Genomic DNA, 10,777 nt, shown 5'->3' on the forward strand with positions numbered 1-10,777 from the left:
CATAATATAGTGAGGCATAAAAAGTCATAAAAACGTCCATGTATAGTAAGGCATAAAAAGTCATAAAAAATCATAAAAACGTCATAAAAACGTCATAATATAGTAAGGCATAAAAAGTCATAGTATAGTGAGGCATAAAATGTCATAAAAACGTCACCGTATAGTAAAGCATTAAAAACGTCATAAAAACGTCCTTGTATAGTAAGGCATAAAAACATCATAAAAACGTTCTTGTATAGGAAGGCATAAAAAGTCATAAAAACGAAAAAGTACAGTAAGGCATAAAAATTCATAAAAATGACATAGTATAGTAAGGCATAAAAAGTCATAGTATAGTAAGGCATAAAAAGTCATAAAAATGAAAAAGTACAGCAAGGCATAAAAAATCATAAAAACGTTATAGTATAGTAAGGCATAAGTAGTCATGGTATTGTAAGGTATAAAAAGTAAAAAAAATGACATAGTACAGTAATGCATAAAAAGTAATAAAAACTTCATAGTATAGGAAGGCATAAAAAGTCATTGTATAGTAAGGCAAAAAAAGTAATAAAAACGAAAAAGTACAGTAAGACATAAAAAGTCATAAAAACGTCATAGTATAGTAAGGCATAAAAAGTCATAATATATTGAGGCATAAAAAGTCATAAAAACGAAATAGTAAAGTAAGGCATAAAAAGTCATAAAAACTTAATAGTATAGGAAGGCATAAAAAGTCATAGTATAGTAAGGCATAAAAAGTCATAAAAAAGTCATAGTATAGTAAGGCATAAAAAGTCATAAAAACTTCATAGTATAGGAAGGCATAAAAAGTCATTGTATAGTAAGGCAAAAAAAGTAATAAAAACGAAAAAGTACAGTAAGGCATAAAAAGTCATAATATATTGAGGCATAAAAAGTCATAAAAACGAAATAGTAAAGTAAGGCATAAAAAGTCATAAAAACTTAATAGTATAGGAAGGCATAAAAAGTCATAGTATAGTAAGGCATAAAAAGTCATAAAAACGAAAAAGTACAGTAAGGCATAAAAAGTCATAAAAAAGTCATAGTATAGTAAGGCATAAAAAGTCATAGTATAGTAAGGCATAAAAAGTCATAAAAACGAATTAGTAAAGTAAGACATAAAAAGTCATAAAAAAGTCATAGTATAGTAAGGCATAAAAAAGTCATAGTAAAGTAAGGCATAAAAAGTCATAAAAACTTCATAGTATAGGAAGGCATAAAAAGTCATAGTATAGTAAGGCATAAAAAGTCATACAAACGTCATAGTATAGTAAGGCATAAAAAGTCATAATATATTGAGGCATAAAAAGTCATAAAAACGAAATAGTAAAGTAAGGCATAAAAAGTCATAAAAACTTCATAGTATTGGAAGGCATAAAAAGTCATAGTATAGTAAGGCATAAAATGTCATAGTATAGTAAGGCATAAAAAGTCATAAAAACGTCATAGTATAGGAAGGCATAAAAAGTCATAGAAAGTCATAGTATAGTAAGGCATAAAAAGTCATAAAAACGTCATAGTATAGTAAGGCATAAAAAGTCATAAAAACGTCCTTGTATAGTAAGGCATAAAAAGTCATAAAAATGACATAGTATAGTAAGGCATAAAAAGTCATAAAAACGTCCTTGTATAGTAAGGCATAAAAAGTCATAATATAGTGAGGCATAAAAATTCATAAAAACGAAAAAGTAAAGTAAGACATAAAAAGTCATAAAAATGACATAGTATAGTAAGGCATAAAAAGTCATAGTACAGTAAGGCATAAAAAGTAAAAAAAACGCCATAGTATAGTAAGGCATGAAAAGTAAAAAAAAAATGTCAGAATAGTAAGGAATAAAAAGTCATAGTATAGTGAGGCATAAAATGTCATAAAAACGTCACCGTATAGTAAGGCATAAAAACGTCATAAAAACGTCCTTGTATAGTAAGGCATAAAAACTTCATAAAAACGTCCTTGTATAGTAAGGCATAAAAAGTCACAAAAATGACATATTATAGTAAGGCATAAAAAGTCATAAAAACGAAAAAGTACAGTAAGGCATAAAAATTCATAAAAATGACATAGTATAGTAAGGCATAAAAATTCATAGTATAGTAAGGCGTAAAAAGTCATAAAAATGAAAAAGTACAGTAAGGCATAAAAAGTCATAAAAACGTCATAGTATAGTAAGGCATAAAAAGTCATAAAAACGAATTAGTAAGTAAGGCATAAAAAGTCATAAAAACAAAAAGTACAGTAAGGCATAAAAAGTCATAATATAGTAGGGCATAAAAAGTCATAAAAAAGTCATGGAAGGCATAAAAAATCATAAAAACGTCATAGTATAGTAAGGCATAAAAAGTCATACTATAGTAGGGCATAAAAAGTCATAAAAACGAAATAGTAAAGTAAGGCAAAAAAGTCTTAAAAACGTCATAGTATAGTAAGGCATAAAAAGTCATAAAAACGTCATAGTATAGTAAGGCATAAAAAGTCATAATATAGTAGGGCATAAAAAGTCCTAAAAAAGTCATAATATAGTAGGGCATAAAAAGTCATAAAAAGGTCATAGTATAGTAAGGCATAAAAAGTCATAAAAACTTCATAGCATAGGAAGGCATAAAAAGTCATAGTATAGTAAGGCATAAAAAGTCATAAAAACGAAAAAGTACAGTAAGGCATAAAAAGTCATAAAAATGTCATAGTATAGGAAGGCATAAAAAGTCATAGTATAGTAAGGCATAAAAAGTCATTAGAACGAAAAAGTACAGTAGGGCATAAAAAGTCAAAAAAACTTCATAGTATAGTAAGGCATAAAATGTCATAAAAATGACATAGTATAGTAAGGCATAAAATGTCATAAAAACGTCACCGTATAGTAAGGCATAAAAACGTCATAAAAACGTCCTTGTATAGTAAGGCATAAAAAGTAAAAAAAAAGTCATAAAAACTTCATAAAAACGTCATAAAAACGTCCTTGTATAGTAAGGCATAAAAAGTCACAAAAATGACATATTATAGTAAGGCATAAAAAGTCATAAAAACGAAAAAGTACAGTAAGGCATAAAAATTCATAAAAATGACATAGTATAGTAAGGCATAAAAATTCATAGTATAGTAAGGCGTAAAAAGTCATAAAAATGAAAAAGTACAGTAAGGCATAAAAAGTCATAAAAACGTCATAGTATAGTAAGGCATAAAAAGTCATAAAAACGAATTAGTAAAGTAAGGCATAAAAAGTCATAAAAACAAAAAGTACAGTAAGGCATAAAAAGTCATAATATAGTAGGGCATAAAAAGTCATAAAAAAGTCATAGTATAGTAAGGCATAAAAAATCATAAAAACGTCATAGTATAGTAAGGCATAAAAAGTCATACTATAGTAGGGCATAAAAAGTCATAAAAACGAAATAGTAAAGTAAGGCAAAAAAGTCTTAAAAACGTCATAGTATAGTAAGGCATAAAAAGTCATAAAAACGTCATAGTATAGTAAGGCATAAAAAGTCATAATATAGTAGGGCATAAAAAGTCCTAAAAAAGTCATAATATAGTAGGGCATAAAAAGTCATAAAAAGGTCATAGTATAGGAAGGCATAAAAAGTCATAGTATAGTAAGGCATAAAAAGTCATAAAAACGAAAAAGTACAGTAAGGCATGAAAAGTCATAAAAATGACATAGTATAGGAAGGCATAAAAAGTCATAGTATAGTAAGGCATAAAAAGTCATAAAAACGAAAAAGTACAGTAAGGCATAAAAAGTCATAAAAATGACATAGTATAGGAAGGCATAAAAAGTCATAGTATAGTAAGGCATAAAAAGTCATTAGAACGAAAAAGTACAGTAGGGCATAAAAAGTCAAAAAAACTTCATAGTATAGTAAGGCATAAAAAGTCATAGTATAGTAAGGCATAAAAAGTCATAAAAATGAAAAAGTAAAGTAAGGCATAAAATGTCATAAAAACGTCATTGTATAGTAAGGCATAAAAAGTCATAAAAATGAAAAAGTACAGTAAGGCATAAAAAGTCATAAAAATGAAAAAGTACAGTAAGGTATAAAAAGTCATAGTATAGTAAGGCATAAAAAGTCATAAAAACGAAAAAGTACAGTAAGGCATAAAAATTCATAAAAACGTCATAGTATAGTAAGGCATAAAAAGTCATAGTATAGTAAGGCATAAAAAGTCATAAAAATGAAAAAGTACAGTAAGGCATAAAAAGTCATAAAAACGTCATAGTATAGTAAGGCATAAAAAGTCATAGTATAGTAAGGCATAAAAAGTCAATAAAAACGAAAAAGTACAGTAAGGCATAAAAAGTCATAAAAATGTCATGATATAGTAAGGCATAAAAAGTCATAAAATTGTCATAGTATAGTAAGGCATAAAAAGTCATAAAAACGTCATAGTATAGTAAGGCATAAAAAGTCATAAAAAGTCATAGTATAGTAAGGCATAAAAAGTCATAATATAGTGAGGCATAAAAAGTCATAAAAACGAAATAGTATAGTTAGGCATAAAAAGTCATAAAAACGTCATAGTATAGTAAGGCATAAAAAGTCATAAAAACGTCATAATATAATGAGGCATAAAAAGTCATAAAAACGAAATAGTAAAGTAAGGCATAAAAAGCCATAAAAACTTCATAGTATAGGAAGGCATAAAAAGTCATAGTATAGTAAGGCATAAAAAGTCATAAAAACGTCATAGTATAGTAAGGCATAAAAAGTCATAATATAGTGAGGCATAAAAATTAATAAAAACGAAAAATTACAGTAAGGCATAAAAAGTCATAAAAATTACATAGTATAGTAAGGCATAAAAAGTCATAGTACAGTAAGGCATAAAAAGTAAAAAAAAACGCCATAGTATAGTAAGGCATAAAAAGTCATAAAAACGTCATAGTATAGTACGGCATAAAAAGTCATAAAAACTTCATAGTATAGTAAGTCATAAAAAAGTCATAAAAAAGTCATAAAAACTTCATAGTATAGGAAGGCATGAAAAGTCATAGTATAGTAAGGCATAAAAAGTCATAAAAACGAAAAAGTACAGTAAGGCATAAAAAGTCATAAAAACGTCATAGTATAGTAAGGCATAAAAAGTCATAAAAATGAAAAAGTACAGTAATGCATAAAAAGTTATAAAAACGTCATAGTATAGTAAGGCATAAAAAGTCATAATATAGTGAGGCATAAAAAGTCATGAAAACGAAATAGTAAAGTAAGGCATAAAAAGTCATGAAAACGAAATAGTAAAGTAAGGCATAAAAAGTCATAAAAACTTCATAGTAAAGGAAGGCATAAAAAGTCATAGTATAGTAAGGCATAAAAAGTCATAAAAACGAAAAATTACAGTAAGGCATAAAAAGTCATAAAAACGTCATAGTATAGTAAGGCATAAAAAGTCATAGTATAGTAAAGCATAAAAAGTCATAAAAACGAATTAGTAAAGTAAGGCATAAAAGGTCATAAAAACTTCATAGTATAGGAAGGCATAAAAAGTCATAGTATAGTAAGGCATAAAAAGTCATAAAAACGTCATAGTATAGTAAGGCATAAAAAGTCATAATATAGTATGGCATATAAACTCATAAAAAAGTCATAGTATAGTAAGGCATGAAAAGTCATAAAAACTTCATAGTATATTAAGGCATAAAAAGTCATAAAAACGAAAATGTACAGTAAGGCATAAAAAGTCATAAAAACGTCATGTTATAGTAAGGCATAAAAAGTCATAGTATAGTGAGGCATAAAAAGTAAAAAAAATGAAAAAGTACAGTAAGGCATAAAAAGTCATAAAAACTTCATAGTATAGTAAGGCATAAAAAGTCATAGTATAGTAAGGCATAAAAAGTCATAAAAACGAAAAAGTACAGTATGGCATAAAAAGTCATACTATAGTAAGTCATAAAAAGCAAAAAAAGAGTCATAGTATATTAAGGCATAAAAAGTAATAAAAACTTGTAAGGCATAAAAAGTCATAATATAGTAAGGTATAAAAAGTCATAAAAACGAATTAGTAAAGAAAGGCATGAAAAGTCATAAAAAGTCATAGTATAGTAAGGCATAAAAAGTCATAGTATAGTAAGGCATAAAAAGTCATAAAAACGAAAAAGTACAGTAAGGCATAAAAAGTCATAAAAATGTCATAGTATAGTTAGGCATAAAAAGTCATAGTATAGTAAGGCATAAAAAGTCATAAAAAAGTCATAGTATAGTTAGGCATAAAAAGTCATAGTATAGTAAGGCATAAAAAGTCATAAAATAGTCATAGTATAGTAAGGCATAAAAAGTCATAAAAACGAAAAAGTACAGTAAGGCATAAAAAGTCATAAAAACGTCATAGTATAGTAAGGCATAAAAAGTCACAGTATAGTAAGGCATAAAAAGTCATAAAAATGGCATAGTATAGTAAGGCATAAAAAGTCATAGTATAGTAAGGCATAAAAAGTCACAGTATAGTAAGGCATAAAAAATAAAAAAAAAGTCATAAAAACAACATAGTATAGTAAGTCATAAAAAGTAAAAAAAAAGTCATAGTATAGTAAGGCATAAAAAGTCATAAAAACTTCATAGTACAGGAAGGCATAAAAACTCATAATATAGTAAAGCATATAAAGTCATAAAAACGTCATAGTATAGTAAGGCATAAAAAGTCATAGTATAGTGAGGCATAAAAAGTAAAAAAAATGAAAAAGTACAGTAAGGCATAAAAAGTCATAAAAACTTCATAGTATAGAAAGGTATAAAAAGTCCTAGTATAGTAAGGCATAAAGAGTCATAAAAACGAAAAAGTACAGTATGGCATAAAAAGTCATACTATAGTAAGTCATAACAAGCAAAAAAAGAGTCATAGTATATTAAGGCATAAAAAGTCATAATACTGTAAGGTATAAAAAGTCACAAAAACGAATTAGTAAAGAAAGGCATGAAAAGTCATAAAAAGTCATAGTATAGTAAGGCATAAAAAGTCATAGTACAGTAAGGCATAAAAAGTCATAAAAATGTCATAGTATAGTAAGGCATAAAAAGTCATAATATAGTAGGGCATAAAAAGTCATAAAAAAGTCATAGTATAGTTAGGCATAAAAAGTCATAAAAACGTCATAGTATAGCAAGGCATAAAAAGTCATAGTATAGTAAGGCATAAAAAATCATAAAAACGAAATAGTAAAGTAAGGCATAAAAAGTCATAAAAACTTCATAGTATAGTAAGGCATAAAATGTCATAAAAACTTCATAGTATAGTAAGGCATAAAAAATCTTAGTATAGTAAGGCATAAAAAGTCATAAAAACAGATTAGTAAAGTAAGGCATAAAAAGTCTTAGTATAGTAAGGCATAAAAAGTCATAAAAACAGATTAGTAAAGTAAGGCATAAAAAGTCATAAAAACTTCATAGTATAGTAAGGCATAAAAAGTCATAAAAACGTCATAGTATAGTAAGGCATAAAAAGTCACAGTATAGTAAGGCATAAAAATAATAAAAAAAACAACATAGTATAGTAAGTCATAAAAAGTAAAAAAAAAGTCATAGTATAGTAAGGCATAAAAAGTCATAAAAACTTCATAGTACAGGAAGGCATAAAAACTCATAATATAGTAAAGCATATAAAGTCATAAAAACGTCATAGTATAGTAAGGCATAAAAAGTCATAGTATAGTGAGGCATAAAAAGTAAAAAAAATGAAAAAGTACAGTAAGGCATAAAAAGTCATAAAAACTTCATAGTATAGAAAGGTATAAAAAGTCCTAGTATAGTAAGGCATAAAGAGTCATAAAAACGAAAAAGTACAGTAAGGCATAAAAAGTCATACTATAGTAAGTCATAACAAGCAAAAAAAGAGTCATAGTATATTAAGGCATAAAAAGTCATAATACTGTAAGGTATAAAAAGTCACAAAAACGAATTAGTAAAGAAAGGCATGAAAAGTCATAAAAAGTCATAGTATAGTAAGGCATAAAAAGTCATAGTACAGTAAGGCATAAAAAGTCATAAAAATGTCATAGTATAGTAAGGCATAAAAAGTCATAATATAGTAGGGCATAAAAAGTCATAAAAAGTCATAAAATAGTCATAGTATAGTAAGCATAAAAAGTCATAAAAACGTCATAGTATAGCAAGGCATAAAAAGTCATAGTATAGTAAGGCATAAAAAATCATAAAAACGAAATAGTAAAGTAAGGCATAAAAAGTCATAAAAACTTCATAGTATAGTAAGGCATAAAATGTCATAAAAACTTCATAGTATAGTAAGGCATAAAAAATCTTAGTATAGTAAGGCATAAAAAGTCATAAAAACAGATTAGTAAAGTAAGGCATAAAAAGTCTTAGTATAGTAAGGCATAAAAAGTCATAAAAACAGATTAGTAAAGTAAGGCATAAAAAGTCATAAAAACTTCATAGTATAGTAAGGCATAAAAAGTCATAAAAACGTCATAGTATAGTAAGGCATAAAAAGTCATAATATAGTGAGGCATAAAAATTAATAAAAACGAAAAAGTACAGTAAGGTATAAAAAGTCATAAAAATTACATAGTATAGTAAGGCATAAAAAGTCATAGTACAGTAAGGCATAAAAAGTAAAAAAAAAACGCCATAGTATAGTAAGGCATAAAAAGTCATAAAAACGAAAAAGTACAGTAAGGCATAAAAAGTCATAAAAACTTCATAGTAAAGTAAGGCATAAAAAGTAATTGAACTTCATAGTATAGGAAGGCATGAAAAGTCATAGTATAGTAAGGCATAAAAAGTCATAAAAACGAAGAAGTACAGTAAGGCATAAAAAGTCATAAAAACGTCATAGTATAGTAAGGCATAAAAAGTCATAAAAATGAAAAAGTACAGTAAGGCATAAAAAGTTATAAAAACGTCATAGTATAGTGAGGCATAAAAAGTCATAATATAGTGAGGCATAAAAAGTCATAAAAACGTCATAGTATAGTAAGGCATAAAAAGTCATAAAAATGAAAAAGTACAGTAAGGCATAAAAAGTTATAAAAACGTCATAGTATAGTGAGGCATAAAAAGTCATAATATAGTGAGGCATAAAAAGTCATGAAAACGAAATAGTAAAGTAAGGCATAAAAAGTCATGAAAACGAAATAGTAAAGTAAGGCATAAAAAGTCATAAAAACTTCATAGTAAAGGAAGGCATAAAAAGTCATAGTATAGTAAGGCATAAAAAGTCATAAAAACGAAAAATTACAGTAAGGCATAAAAAGTCATAAAAACATCACAGTATAGTAAGGCATAAAAAGTCATAGTATAGTAAGGCATAAAAAGTCATAAAAACGAATTAGTAAAGTAAGGCATAAAAGGTCATAAAAACTTCATAGTATAGGAAGGCATAAAAAGTCATAGTATAGTATAGTAAGGCATAAAAAGTCATAAAAAGTCATAGTATAGTAAGGCATAAAAAGTCATAATATAGTATGGCATATAAACTCATAAAAAGTCATAGTATAGTAAGGCTTGAAAAGTCATAAAAACTTCATAGTATATTAAGGCATAAAAAGTCATAGTATAGTAAGGCATAAAAAGTCATAAAAACGAAAAATTACAGTAAGGCATAAAAAGTCATAGTACAGTAAGGCATAAAAAGTCATAAAAATGTCATAGTATAGTAAGGCATAAAAAGTCATAATATAGTAGGGCATAAAAAGTCATAAAAAAGTCATAGTATAGTTAGGCATAAAAAGTCATAGTGTAGTAAGGCATAAAAAGTCATAAAATAGTCATAGTATAGTAAGGCATAAAAAGTCATAAAAACGAAAAAGTACAGTAAGGCATAAAAAGTCATAAAAACGTAATAGTATAGTAAGGCATAAAAAGTCACAGTATAGTAAGGCATAAAAAGTCATAAAAATGGCATAGTATAGTAAGGCATAAAAAGTCATAGTATAGTAAGGCATAAAAAGTCACAGCATAGTAAGGCATAAAAATAATAAAAACAACATAGTATAGTAAGTCATAAAAAAGTCATAAAAAGTAAAAAAAAAGTCATAGTATAGTAAGGCATAAAAAGTCATAAAAACTTCATAGTAAAGTAAGGCATAAAAAGTCATAAAAACTTCATAGTATAGGAAGGCATAAAAACTCATAATATAGTAAAGCATATAAAGTCATAAAAACGTCATAGTATAGTAAGGCATAAAAAGTCTTAAAAACATCATAGTACAGTAAGGCATAAAAACGTCATAATATAGGAAGGCATAAAAAGTCATAGTATAGTAAGGCATAAAAAGTCATAAAAACGAAAAAGTACAGTAAGGCATAAAAAGTCATAATATAGTGAGGCATAAAAAGTCATAAAAATGAAAAAGTACAGTAAGGCATAAAAAGTCATAAAAACGTCATAGTATAGTAAGGCATAAAAAGTCATAGTATAGGAAGGCATAAAAAGTCATAGTATAGTTAGGCATAAAAAGTCATAAAAACGAAAAAGTACAGTAAGGCATAAAAAGTCATAAAAATGTCATAGTATAGTAAGGCATAAAAAGTCATAGTATAGTAAGGCAAAAAAGTCATAAAAACGAAATAGTATAGTAAGGCATAAAAAGTCATAAAAACTTCATAGTACAGGAAGGCATAAAAAGTCATAGTATAGTAAGGCATAAAAAGTCATAAAAACGAAAAAGTACAGTAAGGCATAAAAAGTCATAAAAATGTCATAGTATAGGAAGGCATAAAAAGTCACAGTACAGTAATGCATAAAAAGTCACAGTATAGTAAGGCATAAAACGTCATAAAAATTGCATAGTATAGTAAGGCATAAAAAGTCATAAAATAGTCATAG

Source organism: Seriola aureovittata, chromosome 7, assembly GCF_021018895.1.
Source record: "Seriola aureovittata isolate HTS-2021-v1 ecotype China chromosome 7, ASM2101889v1, whole genome shotgun sequence".
NCBI classification, from domain to species: Eukaryota; Metazoa; Chordata; class Actinopteri; order Carangiformes; family Carangidae; genus Seriola; species Seriola aureovittata.